Genomic DNA, 24,955 nt, shown 5'->3' with positions numbered 1-24,955 from the left:
GAAGAATTTGTTTTGATTTAGTTTGGACTACGCTGAGAATGAATTAATTCTCAGCTGTTCTAATAAAGTCTGTTTGTTTTTGAACTGATTGCGTCTAATAATACCTACTTGGGCCTGGGTCACAACAAATATTGCCTTCCGCCATCCCACCCCAGAGTTTAATTATATTCTCTTTTCTGCTGGCAGACATTGTCACGATACCTGAAAGGTGATCAAGCAATCACCTAATGTGTTTATCCAAAAAAAAAAAAGTCCTTATATAATTTGCATCTCCATTTACCCGACTTTGAATCATGGTAGATCGGAGGTAATTTCCCTCCCCCCAAAAATCTATTTATGGCTGCAGGGTTTATGTGGGATAGTCACAGTGCAGGAAATGCAATTACTGAGCTTGGGAACACAAAGAGAAGGGGGAAAAAATAAAATTAAAACCAGGGAACTGGGAAGTTAATTTTATTCTCATTGTGAGAATGCTGAAAGGGAGTTGTGTGTTCGCTTTGATTCTGGTGGTGTTTTTTTATTTCCTCCTACTAATAAATACGGAATTCATGTGTCATCGTGCCTGCAACCTGTTTTGGGAACCTCGTGGGAAATATCACACACTTACGTGATGAGTTTGAAATTAATCCAGGTTTCCGTTATGCTTGATCATTCTCCATTCGGCTGAAAATGGACGGTAGACACCTTAGCAAAGGCATTTTAACATAAAATCCTTGCATTTTATTGACTCAGAGGGGCATTTATTCATATGATAGAAAATAGCCACAAAAAAAAAACCCCTCCTGAGACCCACTTTATAAAAATCACAAGAAATAAACAAGGCTTTTTAAAAAAAATTCTTTTTTTAATACAGCCTTATGACCGCATTTGTTAGTTTTTATGTAATGCCCGAAATTTCTGTTGCTAAGGGAAATATTTCTTAAGTGAGTTTTGCTTCGTTTTATGATGCCACAGTTGTTAAGTCAATGGTTGCGGTTGTTAAGTTAGTAACACAAGTTTGCTAAGTGAATCTGGCTTCGCCATCAACATCGCTGGTCAGACAGTTGCATTTATATCCCGCCCTTCTCCGAAGACTCAGGGCGGCTTACACTATGTCAAGCAATAGTCTTCATCCATTTGTATATTATATACGAAGTCAAGTTATTGCCCCCAACAATCTGGGTCCTCATTTTACCTACCTTATAAAGGATGGAAGGCTGAGTCAACCTTGGGCCTGGTGGGGCTTGAACCTGCAGTAATTGCAAGCAGCTGCTGTTAATAACAGACTGTCTTACCAGTCTGAGCCACAGAGGCCCGTCACTAAATGAACAAGTATCACCTGTATTCCAAAGATATGTATTTTTCGTTCTTGTAAATGCATCAGGCTTTTGATGATAAACTCACGCCAAAGATACTTGTATAAATGGGGGATGTAGTTATCTATCACTGGATATTTATAGCTGGCTTTTCTTTCTCTTTTCTTTAAAAAATAATTGCATTATTTTTATTTCAGAAATCTTGAATGGATGCTTTGGTTGAATTCCAAACCTCGATTTGCTGAAAGAAATATTCACCTGAGGAACGTCCTTGAAAAGTAAGTTAGCAATTATTTTCTCTCTCTCTCCCTGGGAAATGTATAGAACGGTGATGTGTTTAAACAAATAATTTATGGGGATCAAAACAATGGCTGCCAGCATAAATGAACAGACGTTCTGAAGCGCAATCGTCTGAATTTGCAGTGAGCTCTCTCTGTGTGTGTATTTACTTCTTCATTTTTATTGCTCAGCAGATGGCATCTGGAAATGCGTAGTACTCCAAGGGATTTGTAAAAAAAGAAGTCGTTGGGAGGTTCTAAGAAGTTATCCTAGCTTTTAAGTTAGGCACATACAGGTAGTCTACAATAACAACTATTTATTTAATGACCCTCTGAATTATACCTTGCTTAAACTTTACGTGTCCTTCGTCCCTACTTGCAGTTACTGCTGCTTGTCGTTAGGAAATCTCGTAACTTCCTACCTACCCCGTGTTTCCCCGAAAATAAGTCCTGGTCTTATTTTCTTTTGGGCTCCAAAATAAGCATTAGGGCTTATTTTTGGGGAAACACAATTTCAGGGTGACCAGCCCATCTGGGCACCCCACCCTATGGTGTACACACAAGACCCAGCAAGCGCGTGGAGACCGATGGTTTCCGGCTGCAGCCACAGCCTGCCAGTCCCTTCGTCAGCGTACTCTGGGGCTGTGTAGAGTAGAAGATACACAGCAGAAAGGTAGGCAATCCAGACGCGCCAAGTGGGCTGCAGGCAAGATGAGAGACATGAAGATGAGCCTCCCATGGCCGACCGCCTCTCTGTCCCACCACCATTCGGTTTTCCCGCAGCCTGCGCGTCGTGTCTGGATTGCCTCTGCCTCTGTCTGCTGCTGTTGTCGCCGCATGAAGACGAGCCTCTCGCGGCCGCCAATGCTCAACTTTTCCATGGCCCGTGCAGAATGTCCAGATCGCCTGCCTCCCCCGCAACCTCTGCTTCTGCCTCCTGCTTGCATAGTGTTGTGGTCCGTCAGAGGCTACGGTGCTGGTGGCGGAATCGGACAGTGATGAGGCAGAGGCGAGGCCAGGGCCATCGAGAAATGGGGTGTGGACTCCAGGGCCTGAGAATAGTGAGAGTGAGGTGTGGACTCCAGAGCCTCCAGAGGCCGAGAGTAGCGAGGAGGAGAAGGAACTGGGAGAGCCTGTCCCTAATGCCCGAATGAGAAGAGCTGCCAAGAGGCAGGAGCAGCTCAAGCAGAGAGGTCACCTCGGGGGTAGGGCCAAGAGATAATTGGCCCCTCCCAGAAGGTTTAAAAGGAGACCGGCATCGGTGTCTCAGTTTGCCGGAAAACAACATTGGAGCTGCGCTCGTCCCATTCTCTGCTCTGGATGTTTCTCCGAGAAGACCTTGGCAGCTCTCCATTCTCTGCTCGAGACGCTTATCTGCAAAGGACTTTGGCAATTATCTAAATTGGACCAGGTTGGAAATAATGACAGACTGTTTTGTGTGAGAAGCCTTTGCTTTCTTTGGAGTTTCACGACGCTGGGAATGGGTCAATTCCCAGCTGCTTGAATAAAGTTTATTTTCATTAAGGACTGCGTTTGTTGCTACCTGCTCGAGTCTGGGTCACAACACACAGGTACTCAACTCACCTGTGCTGCATGGGCTGTGGCTACTGCCAGACACCATCGGCCCACACACGCTCGCCGCCTCCTATGCTGGTCATTCCCAACCCCTTCACTAGGGCTTATTTTTGGGATAGGATTTATATTAGGCACAAATGTAAAAACCAGGCTGGGGTTTATTTTCAGGGTAGGTTGTATTTTTGGGGAAACACGGTATTTCTAAGTACCTATTGTTATATTTCTTTTATCTCTGATACGTTGCACAGTTGCATTCTTCTGAATTTTTATTTCCTCCTACGATAGGAGGGTATTGCTTCTTCACGGGGGGGAGGGGGATCCATCCCCATTCCTAAGAGGACTATAAGGGGCGTGCATAAGAGCACAAAAGTGCCTACCGTTCCTGTCCTATTGTTCCCTTCATTATATCAAATTATATTGCATACTTTTACTTATATATATATATATATATATATATATATATATATATATATATATATATATATATATATATATATATATATATATTTCATTCATGATGTGTTGTTTTTATCTATGACAATGTTTGTGTATACTGTTGTGACAAAATAAATAAATATAGGGGCCTTTCAAAAGTACCGCAGTGATATTTGTGCATTCATTACATCTCCTTGTAGTAGGTACTAATCCCTGCTGTGCAGGATTGGCACCCAAACCATGTTTTTAAGGCAACCACAGCCTTAAAAGGCGTGTTCCTCACCCCTGTCTCTCTGGTTGTAAGAAAATGGTGCTTTTTATCAAGTCTGCGTGCAGAATCACAGAATTGAAGGGAACTCGGTGACCACCATCATTTATTCCAATCAGGTAAATGTTGCCTGGAGGTTTTGTTTCGTCTTTTTTTCCCCCCATTTATTTTTTAGCGGTGTGCTTTGGAGCTCGCCAGGCTTAATTTTCTTCCACCCAGCTTCACCTTTGTTAGAAAAGGAGGAGAGAGAGAGAGGGACGTTTTAGGTCGCGTTGATGGATGCGTCTTCCGCAGCTTGCTCTAATTGGGGCCCGTTGAGTTTGATCGGCTGTGTGTGTGGTTGTGTGTGTGTCCCTCCCCCAACACACACACTTTGGCAGACTTGCAAGGCAGACAAAGTGCATTCACGGGAGGGAGGGCAGGGAGAGAGAAGGGAAAGGTCAGAATTAATGATCTGCTTGGAAAAGCCATGGATATTTTTAGTTGTTCACAGCCTTCAAAGGCCTTTAGGCTGTTCTTAGCAAGAGGAAATGTGCCAAGAAGTCATAGGTCCAATCAGATTCAGGGATGCAGAATTTATTTATCTATCTATCATCTATCTATCTATCTATCTATCTATCTATCTATCTATCTATCTATCTATCTATCTATCTATCTATCTATCTATCTACCTATCTCTATCTCTGTCCATCCATCCATCCATCCATCCATCCATCCATCCATCCATCCATCCATCCATCCATCCATCCATCCATCCATCCAATGAGGTATGTATGTATGTATGTAATATATGTAGCAGGGGTGAAATCCAGCAGTTTCTGACAGGTTCTGGAGAACCGGTAGCGGAAATTTTGAGTAGTTTGGAGAACTGGCAAATAACACCTCTGGCTGGCCTGGGACTGTGGATTTTGCAATATCCTTCCCCCAGGAGTGTGGAGGGAATGGGGATTTTGCAGTATCCTTCCCCTGCCAAACCCACCAAGCCATGCCCACCAAGCCACACCACGCCCACCAAGCCACGCCCACAGAACCGGTAGTAAAAAAAACCCACTGGTATGTATGTATGTATGTATCTCTCTCTCTCCCCCCATCCATCCACCCAACGAGGGGGTATCTCTCTCCCCCCCATCTATCTCTATTTCTATCTCTATCTCTATCTCTATCTCTATCTCCATCTCCATCTCCATCTCCATCTCCATCTCCATCTCCATCTCCATCCATCCATCCATCATCCATCCACCCAATGAGGTATCTATCTATCTATCTATCTATCTATCTATCTATCTATCTATCTATCTATCTATCTATCTATCTATCTATCTATCTATCTATCTATCTATCTATCTATCTGCCTACCTGCCTACATACATATATACATACATACATACATACATACATACATACATACATACATACACAGGCATTTATACAAATATGCAAAAAACTTGAACAGTTTAATGGATGCAACAGTCATGATTATTAGGTCCCCAAATTACCTTTGTTCTTTTGCTCTTATCTGGTATCTGTTCATTTGCTCTTATCTGGTATCTTGTATAGTGCCAACCATTGTCATTTACTTGAAAATTAAGGATTTGGTTTATTTTCTGCCAGACCATTTGTCTCTATTTAATTGCAATAGTAATTCGCCTGTAGCCTGTAGACTTAGCTACCACTTCACAGGGCTTTACAGCCTACTCTAAACAGTTTACAAAGTCAGCATCTTGCCCAGTGGTAGGATTCCAATAATTTAACAACCAGTTCTCTCCCCTAATGATTTCTTCCAACAACCAGTTTGCCAAACTGCTCAGAAAGTTAACAACCGGTTCTCCCGAAGTGGTGCAAACTGGCTGAATCCCATCACTGATCTTGCCCCCCCCCCGCAACAATCTGGGTTCTCATTTTACCAACTTCACAAAGAGGGAAGGCAGAGTTAACCTTGAGTCTGGTGAGAATCGAACTGCTGGCAGTCGGCAGAGTTAGCCTGCAATTGCAATAGTCCTTAGACTTATATACCACTTCACTGTGCCCTCTCTAAGCGCATTATAGAGTCAGCCTCTTGCCCCAAACAATCTGGGCCCTCATTTTCCTGACCTCGGAAGGATGGAAGAAGGCTGAGTCAACCTTGAGCCGGTTAGGATCGAACTGCTGGCAGTCGGCAGAACTAGCTTGCAAAACTGCATTCAAACCACTGCGCCACCACAGCTCTTAACATGAACTGCACTTCCTCGCTTTCCTTGTGATTATTAATTTATTTATCGTGGAAGTCTTCCACCTTTATTTTCTCTTTCACGAGCAAATGAATCCTTTCAGAAAAGGAAGAAGGTCCCTGGGTGGGCGGAGGAGGTGGATCCTTTGTCTATTTTAGAATATTTAGCGCCGTAAGATTTTTTTAAAATTTTATTTTAAAAGGCAGGTCATTTAAATCAGTCCTGGGAGTTGAAGTCCACAAGTCTTAAAGGGACCAAGGTTGGAGACCCCTGACTTAAATGCTTTCTAAAAATGGAAATGGAAAAAAAAGATGTTTTCTTTTTTAAAAAAAAAATGATTACCGTTCGCTCAGTGATGATGCAGAACTTTGAAAAGGAGTTAAATTAAGGTTCTTGAGGTCGGTTTTGTCTCCCGGCCTCCCATCCGTGCGTGGAGAGAAGTCAGCGCATCGCAAGTCATAAACTATGTACAGCCGGACTGGGACTTAGATCACGTGGGCCAGTTTTTCTCTGCAATCGGAACATCCTTCTTCTTCTTTTCTCCAGCAATGACCCCACTGAGAACAGTTTCCTACTCAGAAAGGAATGTGAAACATCTCTCAAAAATGGCTTCAGGGAGTAGGAAAATCTAAGTGAGATACATGGATGTCCCTGTTTCACCCTGATACCGAACCTTTCTTGGCTTGCTGCAGAATTTTGCAAAAGTAGCAGTCCCCCTTCCCCTTCCCTTCCCTTCCCTTTCCTTCCCTTCCCTTCCCTTCCCTTTCCTTCCCCTTTCCTTCTTCATCCATTTACTTCCTTTCCTTTCCTTTCTTTCCTTTCCTTTCTTTTGCTTCCCTTTCCTTCCCCTTCCCCTTCCCTTCCCTCCCCTCCCCTCTCCTCTCCTCCCCTCCCCTCCCCTCCCCTTCCTTCCCCTTTCCTTCTTCATCCATTTACTTCCTTTCCTTCCTTCCTTCCTTCCTTCCTTCCTTCCTTCCTTCCTTCCTTCCTTCCTTCCTTCCTTCCCTTTCCTTTCCTTTCCTTTCTTTTGCTTCCTTCCTTCCTTCCTTCCTCCTCCCTCTCCTCTCCTCCCTCCCTCCCTTCCTTCCCTTTCCTTCTTCATCCATTTACTTCCTTTCCTTCCTTCCTTCCTTCCTTCCTTCCCTTTCCTTCCTTCCTTCCTTCCTTCCTTCCTTCCTTCCCTTTCCTTTCCTTTCCTTTCTTTTGCTTCCTTCCTTCCTTCCTTCCTCCCTCCCTCTCCTCCTCCCTCCCTCCCTCCCTTCCTTCCTTCCCTTTCCTTCTTCATCCATTTACTTCCTTTCCTTCCTTCCTTCCTTCCTTCCTTCCTTCCTTCCTTCCTTCCTTCCTTCCTTCCTTTCCTTTCCTTTCCTTTCCTTTCCTTTCCTTCGCTTCCCTTTGCTTCCCCTTCTCTTCCCTTCTCCTTCCCTTCCCTTCCCTTCCCTTCCCTTCCCTTTCCTCCCCTCCCCTCCCCTCCCCTTCCTTCTCTTCCCTTTCTCCTTCCCTTCCCTCTCCCTTTCTCCTGCCCTCCCTACAGAAAAAAGAAGGAAAGGAAAATCTGGGGATGCCATTTTTGTTATGCTCGTTGAATGTTGAGAATGAATCCGTTCATGGGCCTCCGTTGACTTGGCAAAGACCTAATTGCAACCTCATTACCGTGAAGTCACTGGGGAAAGGAAAGGAAATCTGTCTTCGGATTATTTTCCTGCGTCTCAGTGAGGTATAAAAGCTGGAGGGAGAAACAGGATCCCCCCCTCAAAGCATGTGGGGGTTGCAATGGCTTCTCCTTCTCCTTTGGTTTTGGGTGCCTTTAAGAAAACTTCTCAAAGAACTGAACATTTGCTTCTTTGGCAGCCTCTTCGTTATGTGATTTCCCAGGGAGCCGAGAGTATTACATCACTTTTGAATGTATGTTTTATTGAAAAAATTGAATTTCCCAGAATGAGGATTGATTTGTTTGTAAATTCCAAACCCTACCACAATGCTAGGAATTGGCAATTTTTACCACCTGTATTTTTTATATATATCTCATGTATACATCTCTGAAAGGGCAGAGACAAATCTGGTGATTTTTAAAAATACTCCCCTCTCTCTTTCTCCCGCTCCCTCCCTCCCTCTCCTTATGCTGTCAAGCAACAAGACAGCTTTGGTCGCATTGGTGGATGATCTCTGGAGGGTCAGGGACAAGGGATATTCCTCTGCCCTGGTCCTATTAGACCTCTCAGCGGCGTTCGATACCATCGATCATGGTATCCTGCTGCGCCGGTTGGAGGGATTGGGAGTGGGAGGCACCGTATATCGGTGGTTCTCCTCCTATCTCTCCGACCGGTCGCAGACGGTGTTGACAGGGGGGCAGAGGTCGACCGCGAGGGGCCTCACTTGTGGGGTCCCTCAGGGGTCGATTCTCTCGCCCCTGCTGTTCAACATCTACATGAAGCCGCTGGGTGAGATCATCAGTGGTTTCGGGGTGAGATACCAGCAGTACGCTGACGACACCCAGCTGTACTTTTCCACCCCGGACCACCCCAATGAAGTTGTTGAAGTGCTGTCCCGGTGTTTGGAGGCTGTACGGGTCTGGATGGGGAGAAACAGGCCCAAGCTTAACCCCTCCAAGACGGAGTGGCTGTGGATGCCGGCACCCCGATTCAGTCAGCTGCAGCCGCGGCTGGCTGTTGGTGGCGAGTTACTGGCCCCAAAGGATAGGGTGCGCAACTTGGGTGTCCTTCTGGATGATCGGCTGTCGTTTGAAGACCATTTGACGGCCGTCTCCAGGAGGGCCTTCCACCAGGTTCGCCTGGTTCGGCAGTTGCGCCCCTTGATCGGGATGCCTTATGCACAGTCACTCATGCACTGCTACCTCTCGCTTGGATTACTGTAATGCTCTCTACATGGGGCTCCCCTGAAGTGCGCTCGGAGGCTTCAGTTAGTCAGAATGCAGCTGCGCGGGTGATAGAGGAGCTACGTAGCTCCCATGTAACACCGCTCCTGCGCAGACTGCACTGGCTGCCTGTGGCCTCCGGGTGCACTTTAAGGTGTTGGTTATGACCTTTAAAGCGCCCATGGCTTAGGACCTGGGTACTTACGGGACCGCCTGCTGTTACCATCGCCTCCCACCGACCCGTGCGCTCCCACAGAGAGGACTTCTCAGGGTGCCGTCCGCCAAACAATGTTGGCTGGCGGCCCCCAGGGGAAGGGCCTTCTCTGTGGGGGCTCCCACACTCTGGAACGAGCTTCCCCCGGGTTTACGCCAAATACCTGACCTTCGGACATTTCGTCGCGAACTCAAGACTCACCTTTTTATCCGCGCGGGGCTGGCTTAAATTGGGATTTTAATCTTAAATTTATTAATTTTAAATGGGGTTTTAGTAGGGTAAATTTTAATCATTGGGCTAATTTAAATAAGTTTTTTAAATCGTATTTTAAATTTGTATATTGTATTGCCGGTTTTTTATTATGCCTGTACACCGCCCTGAGTCCTTCGGGAGAAGGGCGGTATAAAAATCAAATAAAATAAATAAAATAAAATAAACAAGTTTGTTCAGCAGCTTATAACACAACTTTAAGCCAAAATTAAGAGGAGCAACCGTTGAAAATATCACTTAAAAGGAAAACTACAATAAGCACTACGGACTGTCGATTAAAGACCTCCTTGACTTTTTGAAATAGAGTCCTTTTTGAAAGATCCATTCTTTGATATTTTGAGGCACATTAAGCTGAAAATATAATATTATTTTAATCCGCGGTGGCCTTTGACAAGGCGGGAAGAGTTCAAATGAATAAAAAAAACTTGCAATCTGGGAGTTGTTTCATTATAAGAGCCAATATTCCAGAACAGAGCTCAGCTCCAGAAACTTCTTGTGATTCCATTCCTTTCCATGTTGTGGAAGAGACCAGGAGTCTCCAACTTTGGTCCCTTTAAGACTTGTGGACTTCAACTCCCAGAGTTCCTCAGCCAGCTTTGCTGGCTGAGGGACTCTGGGAGTTGAAGTCCACAAGTCTTAAAGGGACCAAGGTTGGAGACTCCTGGAATAGACTGCTGTAATAGGAAGATTTAATGGAGGGATTTAGAGAAAGAAATTTCTGTAGAAGGCGGAGTAAAAAAAGGATTCAGCCTAGAATTTTTTAGATTTTATTTTTTTTTAGAAATTCTTGAATACAGCTCATCCGTCTGGAACACGCACTGCATATCGGACATTAATGCAATCGAGAGAGTCCAGAGATATTTCACAAGAAGAGTCCTCTACTCCTCTGCTCGCAGTAAAATTCCTTATGCCACCAGACTCCAAATTTTGGGGTTAGAACTACGCCGACTTCAGTCTGACCTAAGCGTAGTACATAAAATTATCTACCACAATGTCCTACCTGTCAAGGACTACTTCAGCTTCAACCACAACAATACACCAGCAAATAATAGATAGAAACTCAAGGTAAACCGCTCCAAACTTTATTGCAGAAAATACGACTTCAGCAACAGAGTGGTCAATGTCTGGAATGCACTACCTGACTCTGTGGTCTCTTCCCAAAATCCCCAAAACTTTAACCTAGGACTGTCTACTGTTGACCTCACCCTAAGAGGTCTATAAGGAGGATGCATAAGTGCACCTGCATGCCTACCATCCCTGTCCTAATATTCTTTTTTACTTACTCTTTTCATGTATCCAAATCGTTTATACTTTTACCTGTTATCTTATATATGATTGACAAATAAATAAATAAATAAATAAATAAATAAATAAATAAATAAATTAATTAATTTCTACATAGACTCGGCAAATTAAGTCCAAATTCTCCTTGAATTCGACTGACTCTTATTTAAATCCATGCAGGTGCTAACCTAGTTAGTTGAGTAGATTCCTGGGCCTAGGCTTTTAGCAATAAAATGGACCTTTTTGTGTGGACCTGTTTTTTTTTTGGTCTGGCAGTTTTTTGGTCCTGAGCTACCCATTGGTAGTATTTGGCCAGAGTCCTGGGGAAGGGACAATGTGCATCTTGACTTAGATGGTATCCTCAGAGTCTGCTTAAAATAACGGCAACAAACATATCCAATACACCTTCTTCCTCCTACTTTCCCTGCAACAACAACCCTGTGAGGTGAGTTGGGTGTACAGAGACTCAAGCTTACTCAGTTGGCTCTCATGGCTAAGAGGGCGGGGGGACTAGAACTCACGGTCTGCCAGTTTCTAGCCTGGTGCCTTAACCATCACTAGACCAAAGGTTGACTCAGCCTTCCACCCTTTATAAGGTAGGTAAAATGAGGACCCAGATTGTTGGGGGGGCAATAAGTTGACTTTGTAAAAAAATATACAAATAGAATGAGACTATTGCCTTATACATTGTAAGCCGCCCTGAGTCTTCGGAGAAGGGCGGGGTATAAATGTAAAAAAAAATGCATTTATTTCATTAAACAACAATAGTATTATTTTGTGTGATCAGCACTTGAAAAGTCCTACAATGTCCCTTTCTGGTCTTCAAATCTCAAAGCCAGTTGTTGTGGGGAAAATACGAGGAGGAAGGTGAGCTGGATATCTTTGCGTCTCCAGTTATTTGTAAAAACAATAAATAGAATAAAGAATGGAATGGAATGGAATGGAATAGAATAGAATAGAATAGAATAGAATAGAATAGAATGCAGAATGAAGAATGGAATGGAATAGAATAGAATAGAATGGAATAGAATAGAATGCAGAATGCAAAATGCAGAATGGAATAGAATAGAATAGAATGCAGAATGCAGAATGCAGAATGCAGAATGGAATAGAATAGAATAGAATAGAATAGAATAGAATAGAATAGAATAGAATAGAATGCGGAATGCGGAATGCGGAATACGGAATGGAATGGAATGGAATGGAATAGAATAGAATAGAATAGAATAGAATAGAATAGAATAGAATAGACTGCATATATAACAATCTTGATGCTAAAGGAACATTCAGAATTAGAAAGAATGAAAAAAAAAACCCCACCCGATAAATAGCCCGCCGGGTGGGGAGCCAGTCCTTGCGCGCGCTCGTGGCGGTTCAGTAATGGGTTCGGAGGTTATAGGGGGGGATTACGTTCCTTTTGGTGAGGGTGGTTCCATTTGCACGGTAAGTGGGAGGGGCAGATATGGCGGAAGGGGGGGACCGCATCGTTCTGGGGGCGCGCGCGCTCGATGTCTGCAGGCGATCGCGCGCCCCGATCCCCCTCCCTTCTCCCGTTCCCCGGATGGTCAAGACCCTCAGAGCCTGGGCCTTCGTCTGATGTTATGCAACGCACGGTCCGTGGCCAATAAGGCCCCCCTAATACATGATCAGATTCAGGGGGGTGCCGCGGATATTATAGGCGTTACGGAGACCTGGTTGGGCACTGAAGGCGTGCCCTGGTCGAGATGTGCCCACCGGGTTTCCGTGCATTCCATCAGCCGAGGCCCAGGGTAGGGGTGGCGGGTGGCGGTTGTTATTAAAGAGAGTCTAGAGCCGAGGGAGACCACTGTACCTCAGATTGCCGGGTGTGAATCCTCTTTGTGAGGTGGGGTCATAGGTGTCAGATGGGCTTGCTGGTCACGTACCTGGCTCCTTGCTGCGTGACAGCCGCCCTGCCCGAGCTCCTGGAGGTGCTGGCTGGGGTGGCAGTTGAGACCCCCAGACTTTTAGTCATGGGGGACTTTAACTTGCCATCTTCCGGCTCGTCATCGACGGCAGCTCGGGAGTTCATGGCTTCCATGACGGCCTTGGACCTGACCCAAGTAGTTGATGGCCCTACTCACATTGGGGGTGGCACTCTGGACCTGATTTTTGTCTCTGGTCAGTGGTTGAGAGATCTGGACTTAAAGGAAATAGTCATTGAACCTTTGTCATGGTCAGATCACTCTCTTCGCCTGGACTTTCTGACCGCCATTCACCACCGCAGGGAGACGGAGCCGATCGTTGGTTCCGTCCCAGGCGCCTGATGGACCCGGATGGGTTCCGGACGGAGCTTGGGCCATTTCCTGAGGGTCTGGCTCACGGCTCGGTTGAGGAACTTGTTGCGGCCTGGGAACGGGCGGCGGGGCCTTAGACCGTGTCGTGCCTTTGCGGCCTCTGACCCGGCGCGGGTCCCAACCGGCTCCTTGGTTCTCCGAGGAGCTGAGGGGATGAAGCGCGGAGAAGACGCCTAGAGAGTTCCTGGAGGTCTAGCCGTTCGAAGCTGATCGGACACTAGTGAAGTCCTATACTAGGACTTACCTAGTGGCATTGAGAAGCGAGGCATAGCTACGCCTCCTCCCTCATTGCATCGGCAGATAACCGCCCAGCCGCCCTGTTTCGGGTGACTCGCTCCCTCCTACACCAGGGGGAGCGGGATGACCCGTTGCAGGGACGTGCTGAGGAGTTTAACGGTTATCTATACGATAAAATCGTTCAGCTTCGGGATGGTCTGGACCAAGATTGCGGTGACGCGGGTGAGATGTTCGAGGGTGGTCTTGGCGATATTGTCTGGGATGAGTTTGACCCTGTGGCTCCCGAGGACATGGACAGGTTGTTGGGTAGGCTGAATGCCACCACGTGTTTACTGGACCCGTGCCCCTCCTGGCTGGTGCTGGCCACTCGGGAGGTGACACGAGGCTGGCTCCAGGCGATTACGATCGCTTCTTTGGTGGAGGGCGTCTTCCCGGCCGCCTTGAAAGAGGCGGTGGTGAGGCCCCTCCTTAAGAAGCCTTCCCTGGACCCGGCTGTTTTAGGTAATTATCGTCCGGTCTCCAACCTTCGCTTCGCGGCGAAGGTTGTAGAGAGTATGGTGGCATATCAGTTTCCCTTACACCTGGATGAAACTGTCTATCTAGACCCGTTCCAGTCCGGTTTCCGGCCCGGTTACAGCACGGAGACGGCTTTGGTCGCATTGGTGGATGATCTCTGGAGGGCCAGGGATAGGGGTTGTTCCTCTGCCCTGGTCCTATTAGACCTCTCAGCGGCTTTCGATACCATCGACCATGGTATCCTGCTGCGCCGGTTGGAGGGATTGGGAGTGGGAGGCACCGTTTATCGGTGGTTCTCCTCCTATCTCTCCGACCGTCGCAGTCGGTGTTGACAGGGGGCAGAGGTCGGCCCGGACGCGCCTCACTTGTGGGGTGCCACAGGGGTCGATCCTCTCGCCCCTACTGTTTAACATCTACATGAAGCCGCTGGGTGAGATCATCAGTGGTTTCGGTGTGAAGTACCAGCTGTATGCGGATGACACCCAGCTGTACTTCTCTACACCGGACCACCCCAACGAGGCCGTCGAAGTGCTGTCCCGGTGTCTGGAGGCCGTACGGGTCTGGATGGGGAGAAACAGGCTCAAGCTCAATCCCGCCAAGACAGAGTGGCTGTGGATGCCGGCATCCCGGTACAGTCAGCTAAATCCGCAGCTGACCATCGGTGGCGAGTCAGTGGCCCCGATGGAGAGGGTTCGCAACTTAGGCGTCCTCCTGGATGAACGGCTGTCTCTAGAAGATCATTTGACGGCCGTCTCCAGGAGAGCGTTTACCAGGTTCGCCTGGTGCGCCAGTTGCGCCTTTCTGGACCGGGATGCCCTATGCATGGTCACCCACGCTTTTCGTGACGTCTCGCCTGGATTACTGCAATGCTCTCTACATGGGGCTCCCTTGAAGGGCATCCGAGGCTACAGTTAGTCAGAATGCGGCTGCGCGGGTGATAGAGGAGCCCTCGTGGCACCCGCATGACACCCATCCTGCGCAGACTGCACTGGCTACCTGTGGCCTTCCGGGTGCGCTTCAAGGTTCTGGTGACCACCTTTAAAGCGCTCCATGGCATTGGGCCGGGTTATTTACGGGACCGCCTACTGCTACCGAATACCTCTCACCGACCCGTGCGCTCTCATAGAGAGGGTCTCCTCAGGGTGCCGTCAGCGAGGCAATGTCGTCTGGCGACGCCCAGGGGAAGGGCCTTCTCTGTGGGGGCTCCCACCCTCTGGAACGAACTACCCCCCGGACTTCGTCAGCTTTCGGACCTCCAGACCTTCCGCCGCGGGCTTAAAACATACCTATTTAATTGTGCAGGACTGAGCTAGATTTTAAATTTATGGGTTTTAATTGGGTTCTGTTTTTATATTTTAATAACGGGCTTTAGAATAAATTTTTTAACTGTTTTTATATTGTATTTGTGTTATGTATTTTTAAGTGCCTGTAAACCGCCCTGAGTCCTTCGGGAGATAGGGCGGTATATAAATATGATTAATAAATAAATAAATAAAATAAATAAATATTCTCCCCTCTAGGCTGTCTGCAAAATCTTCTAATGCCTTCCTAGCAAACCTTACAGACTTTGGGGGTGGGGGAAGAGCTAAGAGGTTTGATCTCGGGCAAATCTGAACCAGCCGATGACGTCATTGATCCTGCAATAATAGGAAAATAATGTCGCATTGAACATTATGGAGGCCTTCAGATGGAACTCAAGGAGCTCGTGGCAAAACCCGAGAGACAGTTTAAAGGCGCAATGAAATATATTCTCCACTCGGATGGTATTTGGGGTGGGATGGGGGGTGGGATCAGCCTGAATGGGTTAGGGGAACAGACACGGGGAAGGACTGCGATGGAGACGGCTGGTTTTGGAGACATCGGTGTCTTAAATCTGCTGGAGTTACAGATGCTTGGAGTTAATGGCCCTTGAGAGATTGGAGTGTGTTATACTTCTCACGCAAAAGGTCACAGAGCATTTTTCAAGAGCCTGCCTTGCTTCTTATATGAGCTTGACTGGAAAATGAAGAACTGTGGTTCTTACTTAACAGAATAACAGAATTGGAAGAGACCTTGGAGGTCTTCTAGTCCAACCCCCAGCTCAAGCAGGAGGCCCTATACCATTCCAGACATAGACAGGGGGTGAAATCCAGCAGGTTCTGACAGGTTCTGGTGAACCGGTAGCAGAAATTTTGAACATTTCGGAGAACTGGCAAATACCACTTCTGGCTGGTCCCAGAGTAGGGTGGGAATGGGGATTTTGCAGTATCCTTTCCCCTGCCACGCCCATCAAGCCACGCTCACCAAGCCACGCCCACAGAACCGGTAGTAAAAAAGAAATTGGATTTCACTACTGGACATATGGCTGTCAAATCTCCTCTTAAAAACCTTGAGTGACGGAGCACCCACAACTTCTGGAGGCAACTTCTGTTCCACTGGTTAATTGTCCTCCCTGTTAGGAAGTTTCTCCTTAATTCCAGGTTGCTTCTCTCCTGGATTAGTTTCCACCGATTGCTTCTTGTCCTGCCTTCTGGTGCTTTGGAAAACAGATGGACCCTCTCTTGTTTGTGGCAGCCCCTCAAATAAGCTCAAACTGCCCAAGGAGCTGCTGATCCAGTTCTACAGAGGAATTATTGAGTCTGTCATTTGCACCTCTATAACTGTCTGGTTAAGTTCTGCAACCCAACAAGAAAGACACAGACTTCAGAGGATCATTAGAACTGCAGAAAAAATAACTGCCTTCCATTGAGGGCCTGTATACTGCACAAATCAAGAAGAGGGCCGTGAAAATATTTACAGATCCCTCACATCCAGGACATAAACTGTTTCAACTCCTACCCTCAAAACGATGCTATAGAGCACTGCACACCAGAACAACTAGACACAAGAACAGTTTTTTTTCCGAAGGCCATCACTGCTAAACAAATAATTCCCTCAACACTGTCAAACTATTTACTAAATCTGCACTACTATTAATCTTCTCATCGTTCCCATCACCCATCTCATTCCATTTATGACTGTATGACTATAACTTGTTGCTGGCAATCCTTATGATTTATATTGATATATTGACCATCAATTGTGTTGTAAATGTTGTACCTTGATGAACGTATCTTTTCTTTTATGTACACTGAGAGCATTTGCACCAAGACAAATTCCTTGTGTGTCCAATCACACTTGGCCAATAAAAATTCTATTCTATTCTATTCTATTCTATTCTATTCTATTCTATTCTATTCTATTCTATTCTATTCTATTCTATTCTGGAAGACTGCTATCATGTCTACCCTAGTTCTTTTCTCTAGACTAGCCATACTCAAATCCTGCAACGGTTCTTCATGTGTTTTAGCCTTCAGTCCCCTAAACATCTTTGTTGCTCTTCTCTGCACTCTTTCTGGAGTCTCCACATCCTTTTTAATTCAGTTTACTTAATTCAGTTTATTTAATTCAGTTTTGATGTGCAGACACTTTCGCTTCGTACTGCTCTACTTCAGTCACACTCCCCTCCCCTCCCTCCCCTGATGTGTGTGGAGAATTTGAGGAGGACAGCTGTTCCAATGACATAGCCAGGCAAGATTTTAACGTGGGTGTGACACAGCAGGGAAAAGTCTCAAAGTTAATGTACTTTGGGCTGTTTGTCTTGGCAGGGAAGGAAAGGCCCACAGTAGCCATCAGGAGACCTTGACAGATGCTGTAAAAAAACAACAACGCACACACAATATAATAATTATCAAGACTTTGGATCCAGTTACACGAAGCAATTGCCAGACTTTTTGTCCTGCCACCTTTTAACATAACATGATAACAGAGTTGGAAGGGACCTTGGAGGTCTTCTAGTTTGGTGAAGTCTTTGTTGGTCTCACTGAGAAAAGGTTTCATTATGATCCTTAGCTGTTTGAATCGCTCTCGGCTGTCTCTAAAGATAATCAGATGAGAAAGTCAGTGGTACTGGTAGGTGCAGCAAAAATGGTCTCTGTTTTCTGGATATTTGATCATGCCCTGGGCAAAAATGCAGACATCCCTGGACAGCGTCTGCTAGGGCAATGGTTCATATTTATGCCTTCTCCTGCCTTATGAACCATGGCTGAAGTGTTTCCCCAGTACCTCGGCTTTAAAGTAACTTGCTTGTTTTGATCTTTGGAAAAAGGGCTTTCTAAAAATTCTATTCTATTTTTTTTTTATTTGCATTTATATCCCGCCCTTCTCCAAAGACTCAGGGCGGCTTACACTATGTCAAGCAATAGTCTTCATCCATTTGTATATTATATACAAAGTCAACTTATTGCCCCCCAACAATCTGGGTCCTCATTTTACCTACCTTATAAAGGATGGAAGGCTGAGTCAACCTTGGGCCTGGTGGGGCTTGAACCTGCAGTAATTGCAAGCAGTTGCTGTTAATAACAGGCTGCATTAGCCTGTTGAGCCACCAGAGGCCCTATTCTATTCTATTCTATTCTATTCTATTCTATTCTATTCTATTCTATTCTATATTATTTTATTTTTTATTTTATTAATTTGATTTGATTTCATTTGATTTAATTTAATTGTGGCCCTCGACTTACGACCACAGTTGAGTCCAAAATGTCTGTTGTTAAGTGAGACATTTGCTAAGTGAGTTTTGCCCCATTCTACGACCTTTCGCACCTCGGTTGTTAAGTGAATCTCTGCGGTTGTTAAGCGAGTGACACAGTCATTGGGTGAATTGGGCTTCCTCCATCGACTTTGCTTATCAGACGGTCGCAAAAGGGGATCGTGTGGCTGGGGGGACACTGCAACCGTCATAAGTACACGCCAGTTTCCCAGCTTCTGAATTTTGATCATGTGACCTCAGGAATGCTACAACAATCATAAAAGTAAACAACGGGTCCCAGGTCACTTTTTTCCAATGCCGTTGTAAGAGTCACTAAATGGACTGTTGTAAGGTTTATCTGTAATTGTGTCTTACCTCGGAGTGTGGAGGTACAACAAGCATTTTGTGATGGTCAAACAAACAATACTTGTCGTTTTGTAGTTAGGTTCTGAATTAGGCTACTAACTGGGGAGGCCTCTCCAGTGTGTCACAAAGAACCTTATTTTTGGGGGGGCAATATCTTTGAAGTGATATAAAATCTGGTAGCTTTTAAAAACCGTTTCGTTCTGATTTTAATTGGGATATATTAAGCCAGTAACAAGATGGCTTTTCAGAAACCATCTGGAAGGGAACACCCAGTTCTTCCTCTGACATCTGTTTAGTGGCAAGGAAGGAGGAGACGCCGGTGCAGAGATGGCTCTGCAAATTTTAGGAAGACGTTTCGGCTGCATGGCGATGGGATTGAGTTGAAAAGGGAAAATAAGGATTTGGAGAAGAAAGAAAAATGCCAGAATGGCTTCCTTATTCTCCTCCTCCTCCTCCTCCTCCTCCTCCTCCTCCTCCTCTTCCTCTTCCTCTTCCTCTTCCTCTTCCTCTTCCTCTTCCTCTTCCTCTTCCTCTTCCTCTTCCTCCTCTTCTTCTTCTTCTTCTTCTTCTTCTTCTTCCTCCTCCTCCTCCTTCTCCTTTTCCTCCTCCTTCTCCTTTTCCTCCTCCTTCTCCTTTTCCTCCTCCTCCTTATACTCTGCCTTCTCTTCCTCCCCCTCCTCTTCCTCCTGCTGAGTTCAAACTGGAAAATAATTGAGAAGAGTTTGAAGAGAAGAAAAACGCTAGAATGGGATATGTAAATCTTCCACTTCTTCTTCCTCCTCCTCTTCCTCTTCCTCTTTCTCCTCCTCCACCTCTTCCTCCTCCTCCCTTCATTTATACCATCTCTATATCTACAAACACTGTAGGCTGACAAATGCCCACCCAACACTGTTTGTTCCACAAAAGTTTTAACAATTTAACTTCATTTAACTTCAGTTTAACTGAGCAAAGTATTTGTCTGATTGTACAGTTCTGCCCCTGGGAAGAATGGTTTCCTATCGTGAGCTGGTTATATCCTGGGCTCATATGTCTTCCTGTGCTGTAGTACATCATCATGACAGCTTCTTCTGCCCTCCCATGACATCTCTAGAGCTTGCTCGTAAGTCCCCGTCACAGACTTCTGGGCCATGTCTAGAAACACCTCTACATTTCTTTATGCGTATGCCAGGGGTGAAATCTACTTACCTTCCTTACTGGCTTGGGAGTGCGCGTGCCATGCGCACATATTCGCTTCTCTCGTGCATGCGTGCATCACATGCATGTGCAAAAAACACATTACTTCTGTTGTGTCTGTGCCCCCCGAGCCGGGCCTCCTGCCAGAAAGTGACTTGGAAAGTGAGGGGGAAAGGCCATCAGGACTTACCTCAGGAGCACCGGCTCCCCTGGCTCAGCTTCAGGAGCCAGAGGCAGGCCAGGTGGAAGAGATAATGAGGCCTCCGTCCCCTGACTCTTTCCCCCCCCAGGCCACACCTCCAGGCCCAGCTGATGGCAATCAGGCCTGGCTGGACCCTAGGTTTCGTAGGCAGGAGAAGTGGGAACAACAGAAGCAGGGGTGGGGCAGGCCTAGGAAGTGCTGAGTCATGGAGCCACACCCCACAGGATATAAAACCAGCGAGGGCTGCTATGCCTCTTCGTAGCAGGCAAATCAACTGCTTAACTAGAGCTGAAGTACTGTTTGTTCCTGGGTGACTCATCGGCATCAAGGGAGATAACAGAGTCACTTTGCAGATGCTCACTAGTTTGCTGCCAGAGCTGATAGTGCCGGCTAATTAAGCCATCACTCGGACTGAGGCGAGGGGGGACAGAACAACTTCCTGGTTAAAACCAGGAAGTAATGACACCCGGGCGGGTGGGTGGAGCTTTGCTTCGCCATCGCTACTGGATCGCTGAAGTACCGGCCGTGATCACTACCGGATCGCATGATCCTGTCCGGTAGCATTTCATCCCGGCGTATGCCTTAATACTGTTGTGACCAGTGTGGAGAGGCAACCTGTGTTCACCGAAACACAGGAGAGCTGCTACTTAGGCCAAGAGGGCTGAAAGCAGCGGTGGGCTGCTGCCGGTTAAGATTGGTTCGGGCGAACCGGTTGTTACCATTCTGCACAGTTCGGCGAACCTGCAAATGGTTATGGTTGTCTTTTCTGATTTATTTATTTTTTTAAATTATTAAATACCTATGCCACCCAGTTTGCAAAGGTGACTCTAGGCTTCCCTTGGTGATTACAGAAGAGCAGAGAAGAGATTCAAGAGGATACTCGATTAGATAAAAAACAACAACAACATTAAATCACCCCAAGCAAGTGGCTTTATTTATTGCAGCAGGGATAAATATTTTGATTCCGTGTCATGGCCCTGTGAAGATTGTTTGCAGGTTCAGTACTTTTTCTGATACTTCTTGCACACCTAGAGATAATTCACGTAGTTCTCGACTTATGACTGACTCAAAGTTCTGACAGAGACGCCTGGAGACACTTATGACCCAGATTTGAAGTTTCAATGATTGCTCCTCCCTGTGGTTATATAACTGAATTTTTAGGTGCTTGCACTGGGTCATGTCTGTCCATCCATCCATCCATCCACCCATCATCTATCATCTATTTCTCCCTCCATCCCTCTCTCTCTCTCTGTCTTTTCTCTCTCTCTCTGTCTCTATCTATCTCTATCTATCCATCTCTCTCTCTCTCTCTGTCTGTCTATCTATTTTTATATCTCTCTCTTTTATCTCTCTCTCATCTTTTTTTATCTGTATGTATGTATCTTTCCGTCTATTCCGCATCTCTCTCTCTCTCTCTCTCTCTATCATCTCTCCATCCTTCCATACCTATCATCTCTCTCTCTCTCTCTATTTTTTTCTCTCTCTCTTTTATCTCTTTCTCTCATCTATTTTTATCTGTATGTATGTATGTATCTATCTATCCCTCATCTCTCTCTCTCATCTATCCATCCATCCATCCATCCATCCATCCATCTATCCCTATCTATTGTCCGTCTGTCTGTCTGTCTGTCTGTCTGTCTGTCTGTCTGCCTATCTATCTATCTATCTATCTATCTATCTATCTATCTATCTATCTATCTATCTATCTATCTATCTATCTATCATCTCTCTCTCTCTCTCTTCACCTCTCCATCCATCCATCTATCCATCACCCCTTCATCTGTCTATCATCTTCCCCCCCTCTCTCTCATTCATACCCTGTTCCCCCCAAAATAAGACACCCCCTGATGATAAGCCCACTCGGGCTTTTGAGCGCATGGCAATAAGGCCAAGCGCTTATTTCAGGGTTCAAAAAAAATATAAGACAGGGTCTTATTTTTGGGAAAACACGATATTTCTTAAAAAAAAAAAAATCTCCCTCCAAGAGAAGCTGTGGTTGGTGTACAGTGCAATATAACTGATATATAAAACAGCCTATAAAACCTAACATTAGAAACTTTTAATTGCAGTCATGTGTTTTACAGTGTTTTTGCTGGCATTGGTTTCCAATTTTTGGCAAAACCATGCCCTAGCGAACCATTTGTTTTCGCTTAATAACGTGGGATGTGCTTAATGACCCTGGGTTCACTTAACTGCTGCAAAAGAAGTCTTTAAGTCAGGTCAGCCCTGGATCTGCATCACGGCTGTCATAAATGATTCCATCACGGTCGTAGCTCAAGGGTCCTCTTTAGGTAGAATCCAACTTGCAATATCGTATTATTATGATAGCCTATCTCAACAAAGTATAGTTTTAGTCTTCCCGTGGAATTGATTTTTTTTAAGCTGGCAGCCAAATATCTTTCTTAAAACGTGTTATTTCATTGGCAACTCCCCACCGAATGCTTAGAAAGATGGCTGCCAAAACTGAGGTAAAACTGCCTCAAATAAAAAAAAAAAGTCAGTTTCCCAAAAAGAGGGAAAGAAAAGGATGGCTGCTGTGAGCCAGCTAGCAAAAAAAGAAGAGAAAAAGTTTTAGCCCACGATAACCTCTTGACACCGTCACTCAGACTGGCATTCGTAATCTCTCCCACGTAGGGTGGCTATTTATCTCACCGGTGAAAAACCACAATTGGGAAGAGAGTTGACCCTCTAGGCAAATCCTGAGAAAGCTTTTCCTGGAATTAAGCCACAGAAATAATTACGGGCAAAATCGCCCCCGAGAGAAAGCGGCTTATACCCTCAGGTATTAATTTGTACGGCTGCCAGGAATGGTCCACCTGTGACAGCTGATGGTATCTCTGCACACTTGAGAATCGGCCCGGTGAGGCATGCACCGAGTTCGTTCCTATTATAGCCTTCGGTATCTCAGATCTCGCTCCTAATATTTTGGTACATTGAATGCGACTCAAGCCTCTGCAGAGATTTGCATCCTTGATGTTAGCTTCGGTAACTCCGACGGAAGAGAAGGAGAGTTCTTCTGGTTATGGTTCACATTTCCTGACGGAGAGAAGACACAACTTCACTGCAAGGTTGGTGCAAAACAATCTGGAGATAGCTACAACTGCACGGAGGACAAAACAGAGTCATCATTCACAGCTGCCTCCTGAACGAAATGCAGACCGAATTAGCTTGATGTGGGGTTGCAGAGCAGTTCGAGGAGGGTTGAGTCAGAGCATTAGACAATCGTGCTAAGAAAGAGGTCTCCTTAACGTGATAGGAAACCCCTTCCTTAACATGATTGTCTAATAAAATGCCTTAACAGAATAACAGACTTGGAAGGGACCTTGGAGGTCTTCTAGTCCAACCCCTCTGCTCAGGCAGGAAGCCCTATACCATCCCAGTCAAATGGCTGCCCAATCTCTTCTTAAAAACATTCAGAATTGGAGCATCCACAACTTCTGGAGGCAAGTAGTTCCACTGGTTAATTGTTCTAACTGTCGGGAAATTTCTACTTAGTTCTAGGTTGCTTCTCTCCTTGATCAGTTTCCACCCATTGCTTCTTGTTCTACCCTCAGGTGCTTTGGAAAATAGTTTGACTCCCTCTTCTTTGTGGCAACCCCTGAGATATTGGAAGACTGCTATCATTTTAACCCCAGTCTTTCTTTTCATTAAACAAATCAATACTCTAACACTTCCTCCTTGTCTTGGGAAAGTTCTGAGCTGGGAAAATCTTAAGAGAATAACAAAATAATCTGTGATTAATCCAAAGACTGTTTTGGGGTGTTGTTGCTCGTTTAGGAGCCAGTGGTTTGTCTACTTCCAAGATTTGGGGTTCAGAATGTTTCCTTAACTAAAACTAGTTCAACCATCCCTGAGATAGACACAGATTCCTCATAACATAACAGTGCACAAATTGAGTCCTTTAATGTGAATAAATAATAAAAATTCCAGCCAAGATTGATAGACATATATTCTCAATGTAGGGCAACTGTGATTGCTATGAGGATGGTAGTGTTGCTCTCCTCACCGTTTTTTTTTCATAGTGTGTTTGATTCAGCACAATGAAAAGTGCTTTTCTTATCACACCAACTGCACAATAAAAAATAAAACACAAAGAGCTGCTCCACAAGGTTAGTACTTGACCAATACAGAATAACAAGGATAAAGGAATTGGATTTTTTTCAGCAGGTTTAGGGATCCCAGAAATATGGAGATAAATGATCTTTCTTTCTTTCTTTCTTTCTTTCTTTCTTTCTTTCTTTCTTTCTTTCTTTCTTTCTTTCTTTCTTTCTTTCTTTCTTCCTTCCTTCCTTCCTTCCTTCCTTCCTTCCTTCCTTCCTTCCTTCCTCACTCTTTCTTCTTTCTCTCTCTCTCTCTCTCCTCCCTCCATCTGTCCCTACGTCCCACCCTCCTTCCTTCCTTCCTTCCTTTCTTCCTTCCTTTCTTCCTTCCTTCCTTCCTTCCTTCCTTCCTTTTTCTTTCTCTTTCCCTTTCTCTCTCTCTCTCTTCTCCTCCCTCCCTCCCTCCCTCCCTCCTCCTCCCTTCCTTCCTTCCTTCCTTCCTTCCTTCCTTCCTTCCTTCCTTCCTTCCTTCCTTCCTTCCTTCCTTCCTTTTTCTTTCTCTTTCCCTTTCTCTCTCTCTCTTTCTCTTTCTCCTCCCTCCCTCCCTTTCCTTTTTCTCTTTCTCCTCCCTCCCTCCCTCCCTTCCATCCTTCCTTTGTTCCTTATGAAATTTATTTGCCTCCTATCTTGTATCCAATGATTCTGAGTTACAACATAAAGATGCTACATGTAGGATGCTGTTCTGTTCTCCTGTGGTTTTGTTTTTATTTGTACGTCTGTATACTGTAATATCTTTAGGTTTTATTTGTGTAACAGTTGCTAACTGTTGCTGTAATCATTTTTGCTGATCGTTTAT

The 24,955-nt window shown here is 45.4% G+C and overlaps 1 protein-coding gene across 9 annotated transcripts in view; it reads left to right on the top strand.

The window, feature by feature from the left end:
• The window catches only part of ENOX1 (ecto-NOX disulfide-thiol exchanger 1), a 550,463-nt gene that overhangs the window by 127,066 nt on the left and 398,442 nt on the right, over nt 1–24,955 (top strand). For 8 of the 9 annotated variants that reach the window (XM_058185666.1, XM_058185657.1, XM_058185665.1 and 5 more), the window contains one exon: nt 1,493–1,573. The gene's annotated coding sequence lies outside the window, so the exon portion shown is untranslated. Of the gene's footprint in view, nt 1–1,492; nt 1,574–1,765; nt 1,870–24,955 lie in introns of all 9 variants that reach the window. The other variant, XM_058185664.1, reaches the window with a different exon arrangement.

Source organism: Ahaetulla prasina, chromosome 5 (genome assembly GCF_028640845.1).
Source record: "Ahaetulla prasina isolate Xishuangbanna chromosome 5, ASM2864084v1, whole genome shotgun sequence".
NCBI lineage: Eukaryota > Metazoa > Chordata > Lepidosauria > Squamata > Colubridae > Ahaetulla > Ahaetulla prasina.
Note: the sequence above shows the minus strand (reverse complement) of the source record. Positions and strands in the feature narration are given on the sequence as shown.